The sequence below is a fragment of the Equus caballus genome, chromosome 1, assembly GCF_041296265.1.
Source record: "Equus caballus isolate H_3958 breed thoroughbred chromosome 1, TB-T2T, whole genome shotgun sequence".
NCBI lineage: Eukaryota > Metazoa > Chordata > Mammalia > Perissodactyla > Equidae > Equus > Equus caballus.
In genome coordinates, this window is record NC_091684.1 from 60863843 (window position 1) to 60883009 (window position 19167).

The window sequence follows — 19167 nt, forward strand, 5'->3', positions numbered from 1 at the left end:
ATGGAGGTCGGCAGGGAGTTTGGGGGGTGGGGGGCAGGAACCCAGGAATCTGTCACCCTCAAAGACATGAAAACAGCCCTTAACTGTCATTACTGAAAGGAAAAGAAACCGTTGTCCAAACCCATTCCCCGCAGAGAGGCCCAGCCACAGACTCTGGGCCGGTTCAGTTCCCTCCTGGGCTGTCGGGATCCCTGTCCTGAGGGATGACCCTCCCCTAGCCCCACGCCTCCCCTCAGGGCACTCTCCATCCCAGCATATTTCCCCAACCCGTTGTTAGTAACGGAATGCCCCCACCACAATGATACCTCACAGGGGGACTTAACTGATGGGAAAAAATAAAATAAACGCCAAAATAAAAGTATGGCTGTTGTGCTTGAAGCCCTGTCCTCAGATTTAAATAGTAATAATAATAATAACAGTAGCTCTCACTTATTGTGCTTTGTTGCAAGGACATTTGGCTAAAGTCAATGCTCACAATAACCTCAGGGCTAGGTATTATTATTATCCCCACTGCACAGATGGAGAAACGGAGTCAGGGAGATATTAAGCCACTTGCCCAGGGTGACGCAGATCAGAGCGAGGATTGTCACGGTGCCCTCTCTGTCCTTAGGGACTTGTGTGGCCTTCTTAGTGCTTGCCCCTTGCCTATGAGACTTGGCTCTCAGGGGTGGGCACAGAGAGCCCTCCAACTGACCACAGGCAGCAGCATCTGAGCGAAATGCCAAGCCTGACCTCGAAAACCCTGCCCCAGACAGGGAGCCTGAGCATCCGCCACTGGTCGCCTTCCTGTGTTTACCCTGCGGCTGCCAGGCTGGACAAAGGCTCCTTGTCTGGTCCTGGGAGGTGGCAGGTTTTTAAGGACATAGGTTTAGTACCAGGGCTGTTTATTACCAGGACTGGGTTTTGTGGGGGACTGGAATTGGCCACCCCAAGATATGTCCCTCTGGCATGAGGGTTATTTTGGGCTGGTTACTTTTAAAAACTGCAGACAGGAAAGAAACTCTGAAAAGTAGAATTTACTTACCCTTTGTAAGATACATTTACATTTGTAAAGGAAATCTCCATCTGTAAAGGTGTCTCCCTCTCTGTACCAGGAAGAGGGAGGGATGACCTTATCTCTAGGAACTCTTAATCAATGTGGAAGGCAAGGACTTAAATCTGCATAATAATCTTACTCTTATTTACTGTACTTGTCTGGTAACCTCCCATGATCCACTCCCCCTCCATCCCCAACATCCTCCTTTGTTGTTAGCTGAAGATGATATTTAAGGTGGTGGCTTCAGCCATTTTGGAGAGTTGCTCAGGTTGCCTGAGTCTCTCCTATGTATACATGTTATAAAAATTTGTTTAATTTTCTTCTGTTATTCTGTCTCACGTGAATTTAATTCATTCTCCTGCCAGAAGAACCCAGAGCGGGTAGAGGAAATGCCTTCCTCACCTATAGTTTCCTCTTGGAGATGAAGCAGTTGCTCTCACAGACTGTGGAGGTCAATGCCATCTTCGTCACCTCTTCCTCTGGTTGCTGGTCCAGCTCCCTGCCTGGACACACAGTCCCACCTGACAACTTGCCACATACATACACACATACACTCGCATACACACACCTACAAACACATACACATGCACACATATACAGCATTCCAGGAAGCAGGGGAGAGCAAAAGAGGCCTTTCTTGAGTCTTTGAATGGCCTCAGGGGACTCAAGCACATCTAAATCTGTTTGCAAAATTGTGGCATGTGTGTATGCTTGTGTGTGTAAAGTGCAGGCAGAGGTAGGACATAATTTGTGGGACCCAGTGCAAAATGAAAATTTGGGACCTGTTGTTCAAAAAGTGATACTGGCTCAACACAAGGTTGACATAAGGGAAGCCATACAGCAGAAAAGGAACCATATTGTACTTTGAATGACTGCTGATTAACTAGCCCAGACATGCTCTGTAGATTTTGTGGTCCTTTCCAGCTGCTTTAAGATGATAACTTTGTTCTTTCGAGTTCCTTAGGAATGTGATGACCCTCGGGCAGAGGGCCTATGCTGATAGCCATCATCAGTGGCAACTGAAAGATCAGGGTATAGGCTGTTGCTCTGGTCCCTGATGCGTATCTAGTAAAACAAAAGACTATCAGGAACTAAGACCAGATGTCTGCCCCGCCCAGAGACCAGCCACCTCCCCCACCTGGAGACCAGCCCCGTATATAACTGGCCTGTAGTCTTTGTTCTGTGAGATGGTTCTTTCAGACAAGTCCGCTGTCTTCCCTCTTGCTAGCAAGCTGTAATAAAGAAGCCCTGTCTCTCCTACCACCTTGCCTCTTGACTGTTGGCATGTGTTGCGGCAAGCAGATGACTCCCCTTGGGAAGTAACAAAAGTATTAAGAATTTTAGATGGCAACAGCAGAACATTAAACCAAGTGCGAGTCCCTTCTGAGATTGTCCCCATGTGACCGCATAGGCCGCACCGCAGGACATGGGCCCTGTGCACAGGGTGGATTGGGTGTTTATCCTGCAGGCACATTTCTGATTAGAAGGCCTGGGGCTTTCTTTAGAATCTCACAGGGCTCCATGACTCTCTGAAGGGTAAGAACCATTTGGCAGCAAAAGGCTGGAGTCAGACAGGCCCAGGTTTGAGTCGCAGGTGCATCATTTACTAGCTGTGGGACCTGGACCAGGTTCCTTAGCCTCTCTGTGCTGGTTTCCTCATCTGTAAATGGGGGTTGCAATAATACCCACCTACAGGGTTACTGTGAGGATAGGAGGGGTCGGATAAAGAGCTTAGCACAGAGCCCAGCACATTAGCACCCAGTAAGTGGTTAGTTAATTCCCTGTTAGTTTGCTCGCTTCTGGTTGTTATGCTTGATGTCACATCCTTCTGTCCGCCTGACCTCAGCAAGCTGTGCCTTCCACGGATGTCTCCAGCAGGCCCAGCACAGAGCCTGGCAGGGGCTCTCGGGGACACGAGCTCGCATTTTTGTCAGCTGGTCTGGTGTCTTGGCTGGCCTTACCCGCAGCCCTTGCCCTGTTGGCTGACCTGACTGGTTTGGTCTGCAATGCCTTGGCCACAAGAGTATGTGACAGAGACTAGCAGCTGAGGAGGCTGCAGGGCTGGTGGACAGATTCCAGGTTGAGCTTAAGAGGACTGGGCCCCCCAAGAGGACCTCACAGCTTTTGAACCCAGTATCACCCTTGACAGAGCCTCTTTCCAAAGTGGGGGACCCGGGAGAGGGTTCTTAGAAAACCTGGGTCCCGGTGGCCCTTGGCCCATATTTCCCCTCTGGTACCCATGTGGTGGCTCCTCAGGGGCCTCCATGCTGCCCACCAGTTCTCTCCACTGGACCTGCCGGCAGAGCAGGGAGAAGAGCCCCTGTGACCCGGTGGCCCCTTCCCTCGTTTCCCCAGCCTGATGTGCCCACCCCTCCTCACCTCTTTCAGGGTGGAGACTCCTAGTGGAGAGGAGGAAGGGAACACTGGGCCTGAGGCCGGCTGCTCCAGCCACAGTGTGATCTTAGGGAAGGCCACATCTTCTTGGATCTCAGTTTCCACATTGTAATATGTGGCGTGGGGTCTTCATGTCTGCCGTGGAGAAGCCCTCACCCATACAGCCAAGCAGGCATTTCAACATGTGCAATGTTCATCTTTGTACTGAAGAAAAGTGGAAGCAACCAAATGTCCATCCAGAGGAGTAGTGGTAAGTAAGCATGATCAGTCACATAATGAACATTATCTAGCAGTTCTTAGAAGCCAAGTGGGCTGACACAGACAGGTGTCCAAGATGTATTCTTAAGAGAAAAAAGAAAATTGCAAGAAAAATTGGAAAAAAGTTGAAAAAAAAGAAAAATTGCAATACATACAGTGTAACTCATTTATATAAAAATAAACTAGACATCCTCTAAACGTATCTAGGCACAGGGAAAAGTCTGGGAAGGTATATTTCAAAATTAATCACAGAGGCTGCCTCTGAGAGGGGAGAGGGTTGATGGGGTGGTCAAGAAGGACTTAAACTTTAGCCTTCTGGAGCCCTTGCCCTAGGTCCTGCAAGCCTGTCCCAGCTCCCAGACCTCCCAGATGGGATGAATTCCTAATCCCAGGGCCAAGGCCATGCTGCACTTCTGGTATCCTGGGTGGAAATTCTGAGCAGCTTGTGAATAACCAACTTCCCATCCACTGATAGTAAAATTGTTCCAAGCACCATTTATTAACTACCCACCAAGGGCCAGTTACGGCCTGGCATCCCACCCTCCTAGCAACAGAATGGGTATTACAGCCAGGCATGGACTGCCAAGAACTATGGCCGGTCTGAGATTTTACTCTGCTGATGAGCTAGCAGTCAGCTTGGCTGTTCCATGAATGCTGGCAGAAGACACGAGACTTCTGGGACAGAGACACAGGACTTATTACTCCAGGCAAAACAGGCGCACAAGCTCCATGTTCTCGTTGGTTCCCATTGCCCCCTTGTCCCGTGGGCCAACTGGGAGGCGGGCCCAGGTGGATGCTGCACCCACAGCGGATTTGTGTCTCAGCTGAGGAACCCTGAGGTTAGGGAACTCCCAATCTTAGAAGGGGGCTGCTAGCAAACCTACCCAATCTTTGCCCTGGAGGGAGACATTTGTTCTGGAAAGCAAATCAATCCGCCCTCTGCCCTAGAGACAGACACTGCCTTTATCTTCCAAGGCTGCTTGCTAAACCTTGAAAGGACAGCCCAGCACCAAATCTGCGCAGACTTGCAGAGCTTGCAGAGCTCCTCTGGAGGATTGTCTCCCGACACTGACACACTGGGGAAGGGAGGCGCTGAGACGCTGGACCACTTCCCCAGGATCACACACTAGGACACAGCAGAGCTGGGCTTACACTGGGTAATCTGACTCCAGAGCCCTCGCTTTTTCCTCCCTGCCTCCAGAATGTGTTGGGGGTTTAGCCTGGGAGACAAAGAACCACAGACAACATTGCTTCTGAAGGAAAATCCACTCTGAGTTCCCAGCAACCACCCATAGAAGAATTGGAACAGAGCCTGTCTGCGGCTTGGGGATCAAGTGCTGCCCATCCACGCCTGCTCTGAGTCCCCCAGGGGATGAGAAGAGAAAATTCCTCCCGTTCTGCCCCTGGGTGATGTCAGAGAGGAGCTGGAAATAAAGAACGAGCTTTTGGAGATGGGATAAATGCTTCCTTCTTTTGCAGAAGGAAAAAAATGTCCTGTCATTCCATATTTATTTAAATGTGAAGTTTATTTATGGAGTAAAAAGAGTTAGTGTTGGTTTTCCGCGCCCAACCAGGAGATGGTCTGGGCTTGTTTTTGTCTCCTCGAGGACCCTGTCCCCTGGTGACCTCATCTGATTTTTCAGAGTTGAAGGCTAGGTCCTATCCCCTGGTCCTCAGGCCTCCCCTGACCTGCCTTCTAGTCTCTGGAGGTCACTCCTTCCCACCTGGAGAATAGGCAGAGAGGGGCCAAGTTTGTCCCTGGGGCTCCTCCATCACTTACCCTCCTCATCTGTAAAATAGGGACACATACGCCTGCCCCACATCTCCCTCAGCAATGAAAAGCAACTAACAGTAATAATAACAATAATAATAATGGCTCCCGGCTCAGTGAGTTGCTAATCCGTGCATCTGTGAGGTATTAGGATTCTTATTTACAGATGGGGAAACTGGGGTTCAGGGACATTGGTAAAGTTGGCCATGTCACATAGATACCCTTGAAGAATATCTGCCTCCTGTCACACTGCCCCTTGAGAATTCCTCCTGGCCACCAAGGAAGACACCATATCCAACATCTGCTCCTCCGAGCTCTGGCTGAAGTTGGACAGGGTTTATATACTCAGAGGCTTGGGTGGGCTGAGGCTGGGGTCTCATCCAGCAAGAACTGCTCTATGTGAGGCCCTTTAATGTTGTGCATCTCATTTTAACCTCATGGCAACACTGAGAGAAAGACAGCCTCATCTCTATTCCACGGATAGGGAAACTCAGGTTCTGAGAGTCTTGCAGGATCAGGCCTCATGGCTGGTGGGGGTCAGAGATAGGACTGGGACACAGGTTCCACTCTCTAGGCCTGGCTTCTTGTCCCCACACCATAAAGCCTCTGAACCAGCATGTTGTGATACGACCTGTTTCCCCCTCTGCAGCAGGAGGACAATACCCGGCTGGCTTCTTGCCATCTGAGATTCTTGGGGCGTTCTAAATTCCCTTCAATTAAACTCTGTGCTATTAGTTTGGAAAGGCCCAGAGAGGATCAGTGACATGCTGGGGTCACTCAGTGAACCACAGCAGGGCCAGGACAAGGTCCAAGCTCCCCACCTTCAGGCCAGCGCTTTACTCACGCCTTGTGGCGTCTGCAGGTGGTTATGTGGGGGGGTGGGGGGGGGGGTGGGGGGGGGCTGAGGCTCTGTCTCAGGCAGTGGGCTGAGGAGCATGTTCTCCTGCTGAGAGAGACCCATCCCGGGTAAGTCCTGAATAAGCTCCCAAGGCAGACAGCAAAATTACAGGGTGGGGTGGTTGGGCAGGTGGTGCCAGGGCAGGGCTGGAAGATGGAAGAACAGGCAGGAGCAGGCCTGACACCCACACTTGCCTGCCCAGGAGCGGCTGGCAGCTGTGGAGACAGAAACTTGCAGCATGGTGTACCTAGGGGCAAAATGCCACCTGAGCTGAGGCAGGCAGGAGGGAGTGAGAATGACCCTGGGGATGTCCCTCACCCCCCAGGCAGGGTGATGAACTATTGTCCCCTCCTCCTGGAATTCTTCCCATCCCTCACCCTTTGGGTTTCATTTAAAGTCTCCTTCTCAGGAAGGCCCCCCTGACCTGCCCGTGTGGAGTAGGCCCCTCCCCACCCCCACCAGCTTGGTGTTTTTCATGCCTGGTGACTACTGGTTTTCTTCTTTATGTTGGATTCATCATCACAGCAACCTGTGAGCCCCACGGAGTCTAGGCCTTGTCTGGTTCTGCTTTACCTCAGCCTCCCAGCGCCCAGCACAGGCTGGTGTGCAGCAGGTGCTCGGTCCCTAAGAACGGGCCCAGAATCCTCGTCAGGATTCACTTGATCATTTAACGGCGTAAAGGAGGGTGAGAGGGACTCGTCTTGTTGTTCCAAACAGCGGCAGAAAAGCAAAGCAGAGGACCACAGAAGGGCTGGCTCCCAGGTTTTCAGAGAGCCCAGATGCGGCCAGACACCTCGCCCCAGAGCCCCTCAGGCCAGCTGAGCTGGCCCCCCCCCCCCCCAGCAGGCCCCATCCTTGCTCCATCATAGGCGGAGCACTCAGAGATGATTTTCCTTGTGGGGAGAGCTGCGGGTGAGGAGCAGCAATTTCCACCTGGTGTCATGGTGGAACAGTGTCTCGCCCGGTCACCCCGTCCCTTTGGGGGAACTCTCAGAATTCTGCATGGGGACTGGAGGTTCCTGTGAGGGAGAGGGGCTGCCCTCTGACGGCCCAAAAGCATAGGCAGAGTTGTTGGGAGAGCTCAGCCTGTGTCCCCTTGACTTTGAGGTGCTGGAGAATGGAGAAGCTAGTTCCTGGAGGCAGGAGCCCCGGTGGCTGCAGCAGCAGCAGGTCCTGCAGGATGTGCGGGCTAGAGGCAGCCCCCGTGCAACGTGGAAATGCGGGGCCTTCGCTCAAAGATTATTCAGCAAGGTTAGCATTGATGGTAACGTCATGTTGACACCATATACCTTTGGTATGATGAGACAGGAGGGGCACTTTACTGCCATGGTCTCCCCCGGCTCCACAAGGGACAGCCCCCCCCAGAGGTATCTATGAAGCAGGAATTGAGAAGAGGAAAGCCAGTGGCCAATAAAAATTTGAAAAGGTGCTCGGCCTCATCATAGTTCAGAAAAATGCAAATTAAGGCAACAATGAGGTACTATCTTTCACCCACAAATAGACAAGAATTTAAAACAAAGAATAATTGCCGGTGGCACTGAGGACGTCTGGGAACAGTGAGCTGCACTTCCTCTTGAGCGAGTTGCATCACTCTTTTGGAAAATAGTCTGACATTTTCTTCTAAAATAGGAAATACACACGTTAGCCCATCAGCCTCAACCTTGACAAGTTTCCTAGAGGAATAAGAGCACCCACCAAAAGGATATAAAAAGGAGTCGTTTGGCCATATTGTTTGAAATAGTGAAAAAATCCTAGGTATTTGAAGAGCCGTTTCCCTATAAGAGAAATGGTTGACTAAACGTTGGTAGGTTTGTGCTGCTGCGTGCCATGAGTCTGTTAAAAAGAATGGATTAGGCACAGCTCCACACCTGGAGCGCTGCATACACACTGCTCAATTTAGACAGCACGTTGCAGAGTTGGGACACCCTGGGAACCGCAGGCAAGACAATTCAATGTGCAAAACTGCCCACACGCAGCAGGACGTTTACCATCCTTTGTCCCTTCACACCCCACCAATCACACCCTCTCACTGTCAGAAAAAAGAACCACAAAAATTCTTAGTGTATTTCCAAATATTCCACGCTAAAAACCACAGTGATAAGGCCTGGTGTGGGGTTTTTTGTTTTTGTTTTTTTAACAAACAATAGTGAGACTTTAGCTGCATAGATGTCTGTATGTGCTTGTAGAGACATAAGGAGGTGTGGAAGGGCCCAGGGCTGATGTGGAAATGGGGGAGAAAGGGTTCACTATGCCCTTTTGCCATCTTTGTATGGATTCACCAGGTAAATGAGCCCATGTCACTTTGCAATTACCAAAATTAATAAAGAGAAAAACCTTTCTTAAAAAACTGATGAAAGAACAACAACTAAAAAGGAAGTGCTCTGGAGACCAAAGCTCCCAACCGCTGGCACACAGCCCCCACCCCACCCCCAGTGCAGCAGGATTGGGGCAACCTGGGAACAGCACCTGCCGGCCCCCTCCCTGGCCACACAGCACTGGCACCCTCCCTCCAGTCCAGCGGCTGCCCTCTGCTGGCCCCAAAGGCCCCTTTCCTGCTGGCTATTTGTGTTTGGCCCTGCCCGCCTCCGTGGGCAGCCTCCGGCCACTGTGGGTGGCACTGGGACAGGACGCTGCCTGCTGCTGAAGGCTCACTTTATGGACATGAAGATTTGCTGGCCAGTGTACCAGGGCCCTTGGAAGCCGGCTGTTTCTACCCTCCAGCCCCATTGGCCCGTCCCCGTCTCTGCCCAGCCCTGGCCCCAGGAAGGAACACATAGCCCCTCCTCCACAACATAAATCACTGCTCCTCGGGCTAGGCAGCCACGGCCATGTGCCCCACTGCAGCCTGCATCACAGGTGTCCTTGACACCTTGCTGGCTGTAACCCACGCCCAGCCCCTCCGCTCCACTAGGCCTTGAGTGAGGCTGAGCCAGGAGCCCTTGGGCTGCACCCCACAGCTGCGGTGGGAGGCGCTCCCGACTTGTGTATTTCTCATTTTTATAACAGTGTATGTATTTAAACATGCCCTGCCTTGTTCCAGAGAAGAAATAAAATAGCCACAAGGATACATAAGATGCAAGCAGCATAAGTTAAGACTGGACAAGATGCTCGTAATGATTCTGCTACAGAGACTTTCAGTATAATTTAAAACAGTGGCCCATTAGAAGCTGCCTAAATGTCCAACGATAGGAGATTGGTTAAATAAATTACAATATAGCCACACAACTGAATATTATGCAGTCATAAAAATCGAAATTACAGCCATAGACCCTAATTTACTTATACATAGTTTATTTATTTATAGAACCTCATGACAAATTCATATGTATATGCCTAAGGGCAGTCTTCTAGGAAGGGACTAGAAGTCTCATGAGCTTCTTGAAATGACTATGGCCCCCAAGAAATGAAGAGTGGCTGTCCTCGAGAAGGGTACACAGTGCCGTGACAAGATATTTATGTTACATATAAACTGCATGGGCTATAAAGTCCCGCTTTCACATTTGCATGGTCTGGGAGGCCAGACCACAAAATCCAGTCTCCTTATCTCTGGGCGACAGAACTGTAACTGATTTTTTTTCTTTGTTTTTCTACCAGCATGAGCTATATCCTTATCTTTGACCATATGTTTTCTAGCAACCAAAGCAAAAACAGAAACATGGTCAGCTACTAATTCCCAGTGCCCATAGAAGAAAATTAAGTGCCGGTTTTTGGTGTTAAAGGGGGTAGAGAGTTTTCTGGGGGGGGGGGGGGGGGCATTGGTTCATAAAGAGTGTGTGATGGGTCCCCTCCTGCTCCCTGAGGACAGGGTGCAGGGTAGCCTTGATGTGGGGCTGAGGGGTCTGCAAATATCAGCAGGTCTGTCCAGGGGAATGCCTTGCAGCCCCCCTTTGCTGGCTCCATTCAAGAAAAGAGCTAACTCATTCCCTCACAGTAGGGAGGGTGAAATGGGGTCAGAAACGCTCTCTGTTCACGTCTCACAAGAAGAGGCAGTGACACATCCCAGAGTCAGCTAGTAATGGTGGACCTTCTGGCATGAGCAGCAGAATGTTGGGGGTTACTGAAATCAGAACCCATGGAAAGCTATTCACTTCACTCAGGACTGGAGGTTCTTACCACCCAGCCTTGGGGAAGCAGGGGGTGCTCTGCCAAGGAAGCAGATACCCCTAGCAGATGCGAGGCTCCAGCTGTCAACAAGAAGTAAGCATGAAACAGTGCGAAGCTCCTGACGGGCACTAAGAGGTTCCCAGCACAGTCAGAGGTCAGGTCTGGTGGAGGGAGGGAGACAGTCAGGCTGCCAGCTCCTGTGGAGATTCTCCAGCAGAGGCAAACTGAAATTACAGCAATAAATAACAATGGCAACAACACAACAACAGTAACGAGAACAATACGCTATGTTAATTGTCACAAAACCAACAAGATGGTTATCTATTGCTAAGTAACAATTCACCCCAAAACTTAGTGGCCTAAAGCAACAACATTTTATTATCTCTTGTGATTTCTGCAGGCCAAGAAACCAAGGACAGCTCAGTTGGGTGGTTCTGGCTCAGAATCTCCTGAGGTTGTGGTCAGAGAGAGGCTGGTGTTGGAAAAGCATGCGACTGGGGCAGCCAGGGGATGGCAAGCATCTTTCTCTTCATGGAATCTTAGGGCCTCTCCATGCGATCTCATGCGGGATAATTTGAGCTTCCTAACAGCATGGTGGCCTCAGGACCATGAACCTACTTACCTGGCAGCTCAGGGCTTCAAGCCCGAGTGTTCTAGCTAACCAGGCAGAAGCTGCATCACGTTTTATGGCCAGTGTTGAAAGTCTTCAGTGTTACTTTTGTTGCATTCTATCTGTTATAAGCAAGCCACAGGCCCATCAGATTCAAGAAGAGAGGACATAGACTTCATCTCTCAACGGGACCAGTGTCAAGGCCACACAATAGCATGCAGATTGGGAGATGTCATTGCAACCATCTCTGAAAGATATAATCTTCCACACAGAGCCATTACCAATATCCAGGGAAGGTAAGGACAAACTGAGGCAGGTGAAGCTCTATGACCTTTGACCCTTGTACATTTGACATTGACACTCTTAGACTACCTTTTCTTTACACAAAATTCAGCCATTTCAGACCTCAGTTGACCCACAAACTCTTTGAGCTATGAAGGCACAGGGATGCTGAGTTTTGGCCAAGACAAGGACTTTGGCAATGGCTATCTTTGTTTGAATTTGGGGCAATTATTTGAATACACTATTGAGTTTTACCTGCAGTATCTGATTTTTAAAAAAATGCGTGGATGGGGCCTGCTTCGTGGCCAAGTGGTTCAGTTCACCCTCTCTGCTTCGGCAGCCGGGGTTCACCAGTTCAGATCCTGGGCACAGACCTACGTTCCACTCATCAAGCCATGCTGTGGTGGTGTCCCACCTGGAAGAACTAGAATGACTTGCAACTAGGATACACAGCTATGCACTGGGGCTTTGGGGAGGAGAAAAAGAGGAAAGGTTGGCAACAGATGTTAGCTCAGGGCCAATCTTCCTCACACACACAAAAAAAGAGTGGAAAACAGAAAAGTGAACATGCCGATAGGAATGATGAAAAAGGTGTGGGCTCCCACCCCTGAAACAATCGAGGCCAAGATGGAGTCCAGAGGAGCTCTCATTGGCCTGAGTTGGATGGTGATGGGTCTTGAGCCAGTTGGCCATGAGTTCTCTTGTGAGACAAAGAACAACAACAAAGGAACAAAGCAAAAGGATGTGTACTACTAAAGTATTTTTAGATGAAACAACACAATGCCTGAGATTTGCTTTGAAATACTCTAGGAAACAAACAAACAAAAAGTACATATCGTGGGGGACAAGAGCGGCCATGAGTTGCTAACTGCTGAAGAGTGGATGTTCATTATACCATTCCCTCCATTTTTGTGAATGTTCAAACATTTCTATTACAAAAAGTAAAAATAAATTTGCATTAAATATTGGAAATACATCATTAAGCATTGCATCTAAAAGTCAAACTGTGATTAGACGTAATTAAATTCTAGAAATGCCCCTTCCCCATAACTATTATGCATTTATCCTGTGATTTTTATAAGGATTATCAGGGTCACATTTATATAGAAGCAGTAGCCATCTGTACTGATGTAATTAATTCCACTGTGCAAACAAGGCAGAATTTTCCTTGCAAGAAAATTGTATTATTTATGTGCAACAACAAAAAATCATCCCAGTCCCTGAATTCCGAGCTCTTGAGGTGATGAGGTAATTAGCATTAACAGAGATGGCAGGGTTGGCAGTGGGAGCAGGAATATTTTGCGTGGTTTGAACTTTTTGCTGTGTGCATGTGCCAATTCTTTTAAGTTAATTGATTTATTTAGAGTAAACAAAAGCTGTTGAACAGGTACTACTGGCTATTCCTTTCTTTTTCCTGTAGTATGTCTTTGCTGTCTTTGAACTCATTTTGTCTGTCAAGGGAGCGGGTATCACCAGCAAACAAGAGACAGTAGGCAACGAAGATTGAGATAATGATAGAAGAGTAAGTTTAAGATGCAATGGACTCTGGCCATTGGCTTCATCTGATTCTCCCACTTTCCCCTCCCCTCCGACTTAAAAAGCCCCATTGTGGGAGTTCAGCCCCTGGACATCTCCTAGGCCAGGCTGGAAGAGGCCTGCCTAATGCGATGACTGGCGTGCCATCTGGTGGCTCTTGGCAGAAGTGCTCAGGCCGCGTTCTTTTCTGAGCCCACAGCAGACAAGTTTGAGTTTCCACCACAGGCCCAGATTCCTGCTCCACCAGCCAAACCTGACTCAGAGACGGACTGTCTGTAAATGTATAGACGTATGGATCATGATGCTTAAAAACGTTCTGAATATGTTGCCAACATTTAAAAATCTGGATGTTTTACATGAAAGTCCAGATCTCTGGCTTCTGTTGAAAACCAGGTCTGATGACGACTGGGGCTGAGGCCAGTGCTCTCCGCTTACCTGTGGAGCGTCTACTGAAGCCATACGGTTTGCGTTCAGTTTCTCCTACGCGGGATCCATGTAGTGTGTTGACTAGTGTCTCCCAAACCTTTGCATCTACCCGGAATCTCAGGATGTGGCCTTATTTGGAAATAGGGTCTTTGCGGAGGTAGTGAGTTAAGGATCTTGAGAAGAAATCATCCTAGATTTAGGGTGAGCCCTAATCCAATGACTGGTGTCCTTATCAGAAGAGGAAAGGTCACAGAGACACAGAGGACATTACCACGTGAAAATGGGACAGAGGGTGGAGTGCTGTGTCTGCGAGCCGAGGAGCGCCTGCCGCCGCCCGCAGCCGGGAGAGGCCCTGGCAGCTTCTCCCTCGGAGCTTCCGGAAGGAACTGACCCCGCTGACACTTCAGATTTGCACTTTTGGTCTCCAGAACTGTGAGAGAATACGTTTCTGTTGTTTAAGCTACCCGGTTTGCGGTAATTTGTTACAGCAGCCCAGGAGACTGATAGACAATCCTCAATAAGTCCTCAGCTTTCTGCAACATCCCCCAAACAGGCCTCTGCTCTAAAACTCCAGTTACGGAGAGCTCATCACCTCATCTGTGTGACGGACTAATTGTTGGAAGGTTCTTTCTACTGAACCAACATACACTACAAATAGCATAAAATCAGGTGAGAGTCTACTAAGAGTGGGGGAAACAAAGGCCTAAAAAGGAGCAAAACTCTGCTGGTTGCGGGATCAGGGAAGGCTTCATGGAGGAAGTGGCACTCAAACTGGGCCTTAAAGGATGGATATGATCAAAACAAGTGGAAACGGGTGTGGTGGTACGCATGTTCCCGGTGACAGGGCACCAGCCCAGGCAGTCACTGCTGGGGATTCAGCAGTGGGTAGAAGCTGGGTGATGAAGAGTGAGACAGTGGAAGAACTTTCCAGACAGAGGGAACAGAATGCGGGGGTCCTGACGTGGAAAAGACTTACGCTCTTTTCAGGCACAGAAGGAAGACCAGTGTGGCTAGAGCCCCCTGACTGCGAGGCTGGGCGAGGCTTAGACGGAGGCTGCAGCGAAGCTGGGGCCAGGCCTGCAGGGCTTTGCCCTTCCACATTCATCTCTGCCTTTCAAGGGCCAGTGCAAAGCCACCTCCACCAGGAAGCCTCCTCTGATCACTGGCAGTCAGATTCGTCTCCCCCTCTCTCAGCTCCTGTTGCTTTTACCAGGATGACTGCTGGAGCAGTTTCTGGCTCCGAGTGGACACTCCAAAAACATCTGTTGAGTGAATGACTATTTGAAAGAGGGAAAGAAGGGCAGTGTGAGGGAGGTAGTGCCGAGGCGGGTGGGGATGGCAGAGAAGTGGGAAAGGTGTGAGGCGTGAGGGGAACAGGGTCAGCCTGGGCAACAGTCAAGACGTGGTTTTCCAGACTTCAGGTCACAGCAATTTAGTGAGCACACAACAGCATTTTTAAAGAAACTAAATAGAATTAAAATATTAGAATGCAGCGTACATAGCAAGGGGTAGTGTTGCTTCACAAAGCCTTGTTCCAGTTATATACACAACACAAGGTAAAATCTTCTTTCTGTGGTCATGGCAAAAAAGTTCGAGACTCTCAGAATGAGGATATAGAGTTTGCTCTTGTATCAGGGACCAAAAATGACAATGGCTTAAACAAAATAAATATCTGTATCTCTCTCCACGACAGTCAGGCCCGGGCAGTTCTGGACTGGAACAGTGGCTTTGGGATGCGTGGGGCCCAGGCTCCTTCCTTCCGACTGCTGCACAGACAAGATGGAGCCACCACGTGCATGCTCCAGCTAGTGGGAAGAGGCAGAGAAGAGGGATGGCACAGCCTCTTTTCTTGAAGGCCACAAACAGAAAGTGGCATCAGTCACTTCTGCTCACATTCTGCTATTCACCAGGGAGTCACTTGGCCACATGGAGCTGCCTGGGAGCTGGGAAGTATCTTTGTCTGGGCAGCCAGGTCCCCAGTTAGAAATGGGAGGTTCTGTCACTATAGAAGGGGAGAGTGGACATAGGGTCATCCAGCAGCCTCTGCCCCAGCCTATGTTTGAGGGACTGCTAGGGATCCATGGGTTTTAGGATCTGTTGCCTGAGCACACAGGCCGTGGCGGCTGGAGGCCCTCCTCCACATCCTGTGTCACTCTCTGGAGCCACCAATGGCTCTCAGAGCTCCCCATGCCCTTTAGACTGTGAGGAGTGAACAAGATGACCCAGGTGGGTGTAGCCCACCACACAGGGCCTAGGATAAAGAAGCCCTCAGTGAGTGAAGCCATCGGCGTCATTGTTGCCCCTCCAAACCTGTTCGTCCTCCTGGCTTAGCCCAGTTAATAGTGTCATAGTCCCCAGGAGCCCAGGCTAAGAGCTCCCAACACCCCCAAATTTACAAATACTCTTCATCCTGTATCCAAAGGACCTCTCTCTTCTGTAAGATCCTAAGAAAGAAGAGATGAACTATCATGCTTACTGACCAGAGGAGGTTCCCGTGTCACGGGTCCCCAAGACCAACCCCAGGTTTGATGATTTGCTAGGAGGACTCGCAGAGGTCCACACACAGTCACACTCACAGCTAAGATCTATTACAGTGAAAGAATGTCCAGCAAAATCAGCACAGGGAACAGGCTGGAGGAAACCAAGCACAAGCTTCCAAGAGTCCTCACCCAGCGGAGTCACGCAGGACACACTTAATTCCTCCAACAAGGACTTGGGACAACACATGTGAAACGTTTTCCACTAGGGAAGCTCATTAGGGAACCAAGTGTTTATTGGGTGTTTATTGGGGGCCCGTCACATAGGTACCCTCTGCTTAGCACACACCAACATTCCAGACTCCCCAAAGGAAGGCAGGTGTTCAGCATAAGCCATACTGTGTGCGCAGATGATTTAGGCACAGTGGCGCCCCTTCGCAGGGAATCGTGGGAACCCTCCCAAAATCCAAGTTCCCGGACTCCAGCCAAGGGCCAGGCTTGCAAGCAGGCCTTTCAAAGGTCAGCAGTCTCGGGCCTGCTGTGCTAACTCTGTACTGCACAGTGCCCAAAGAAGGTGGCATTTGACCTGGGTCTTAAAAGTCAGGAAAAATATGGAAAGGACAAACTTTGCCAGGTTGGCCCCGGCTATTTCTGCAGCCTTCCTCCTGAGCCTCTTCCTGACTCTCAGTCACAATACACACAAGACCTGAGTAGCAGCAGCCTCCTTTGCACAAGGCATGTCCCTGCCAAAATGTCACAGTCCCGTCTCCCCCTCCCCCATCGTCACACAGGCCCTGTCAACCTTTCATAATGAGTTTGCAACCTTGGAAGAGCACCTTCCTGCACGAGCAAGAACCACACTCAGACTTGTGTTCTGGTGTGCGAGACTGTCTTCTCAATTGGTCTGTAGGGTTCCTAAGGCAGGCTGGATCTCGTTTCTCTCTGTTTCCTCTTTCCCACCACCCCACCCCCAACTCCATGCCCTGACAAGCAGAGAGCCTTGCATCTATCTAACAGGGGCTCAGTAAACTCAGCTGTGTGGGCCTTCACATCTCCGTGGGTCGAGGATGGTGTCGCTCCAGGGAAGGAGCAGATCAGAGGAGCTCCGACGTTGCTGGGACTTGATGATTCCAGGATCCTGTGAGTCTGAGAATCTCAGATTCAACGTGGCCACCTGAGTCCTGAGCCAGGCAGACTCTGGAGCCCAGCATGTGGGCAGAGGGAACAGACAAGGAGCCAACCAAGAGACCCAGTCAGGTGGAGTCCGCAGCCTGCAGGGGGTCAGGTGGTAGGGGAGAGCAGGGGAGGAGCCCAGCCTTGCTCCAGCACCTGCTCACTGCTGCGGGGCAGGACTTCAGCTGGTGTGCAAGTGAATAGCAGCTCTCAGCCCTGGCCCCGGGGCCCTGCCTTGGCTGATGTGGGCCCCTCCTGGCTGGTTTGGAGCTTCTTTGGGCAGATATACTTCAGGTTGAACAGCTAGGTGCTGCCAGGCCCTGGGCTGACAAGGTAAGTGTTGGAGGAGGCAGCGGGGGCCAGCTGCCTGGCACGGGTCCGGGGAGGAGGCCTGGGGTAGGATGGAGGGAAAGCTGCCCTGCCCAGCGTGCAGACTCTGGTGGTGTCTGTCATTGACCCTAAACGTGATTGAGAGGACAGGATGCAGGGAGAGGTCTTCTCCCCCACAGGGCCAGGGAAGCAAATGTTCCAGGGAAATCTGGAAGGAAACCACCCACCCTCTCACTGCATGGCGGGAATCAGGAAGGGATGGGAGCTGGGACCAGGAGCCTGACCCGCAGGTCAGCCCAGCATTTCTCTAGAGACCAACCAGTCCCAGAGGGAGAGGCTTCAAGGCTGCCCAGCCTTCAAGAGAAGCAGCACAAAGACTCATCGGGTAGCAACTCAGAGCACGGCCCCTGGTGCCAGGGCCTGGGTTCAAGTCCCAGTTCAGCCACTCGCTCAGCCATGTGCCCTTTGTTGCCTGCCCCTCAGCCTCACCATCTGTAAAGGGGGCTCTTGAGAGGACTTGTCCCAGATGGTCATGTGACTGGTTTCCTCATCCATAAGATGATGAGGCCTGTTGTAAGGCCCAGATGAAATCATGGCCTGAGGCCAACATCTGTCCCGGCATCCTCGGCTGTCACGTGGCCGTGTGTCCAGGCAGAAGGTGATGGTGCTGGCCTCTTCCAGCCTGTGTCCCCAACTGTAGGACGTGCCACACTGCAAAGTCTGGCTACAGCCTCCAAAAACCCTAAGCACCCCCTGCCTGCACCTCACGCACTTCCAAATGTCACAAACAGAAGACTTAGCTGTTGGAGCCTCAGAAAGATGGCTGCCGCTGCTCGTGCTCCTTCTTGGGAGTTCATTTTAAAGCACACTTTTGCTTTGCAAATGTGTGAGCCCTTGGTTAATTAGAGCGAGTGTGGAATGTTAGAGACAGAGAGAGAGAGCAAGAAAATCCTGAACCTAACAGCAACCGATTTCTAGATCATACCTTTACACTCTTGCACATAATCACTGAACCGGGCAATCTATTCAGTCCCTTCATCTTATAGATGAGGAAGCTGAGGCTCAAGGAGCGGTGCTGATGCCAGTTCAGAGGCAGAGCCAGGCAACATCCAAGTGTCCTCACTCTTCCGTCCTCTCCCCGACACGCCGGCTCCCTCCCATCCATGGGCGCAGTGACTTGTTTATGAGGACTTCAGGTTCTCTGTCGTATTTATTCCCTCACCGTGGGAACACCACCAGGAGAGGCAGCAGAACGTGAGGCTGACCTTGGAGTCAACCAGGCCTGGGGTGACACCACAGTGTGCACGACCGCGTGATCCAGGCCCCCCGCCCCCACCCCGTGTAGTTGTCCCTCTATAAACAGGGTGGGTGCCTAATAATTCCCACCTCAGAGGGTGTTGGGAGGATTACACAACACAATGTAAAAAGCATGTGGATGTTGATGGGAACATAGAAATGCTCCTGATTTTCTCCTCTCCCTCATCTATTGCGCTCAAAAATAAATTTAAGAAAAAAAAATTTTTTGAGGAAGATTAGCCCTGAGCTAACACCTGCTGCCAATCCTCCTCTTTTTGCTGAGGAAGAGGGGCCCTTAGCTAATATCTGTGCCCATCTTCCTCTACTTCATACATGGCATGCCTGCCATAGCATGGCTTGACAAGTGATGCATAGGTCCTTGCCTGGGATCCGAACCTGTGAACCCTGGGCCGCCGAAGAGGAACATGTGCACTTAACCACTGTGCCACTGGGCTGGGCCCTAAAAACTTTTTAAAGTTTTTTTGTTGTTGTTTTGTGTTTGTTTGCTTATCTGTTCTTCGTCAAACCCACCCTCTCTCGGAGCACCCGCCAAGGTGTGACACCGGCCAGGACACC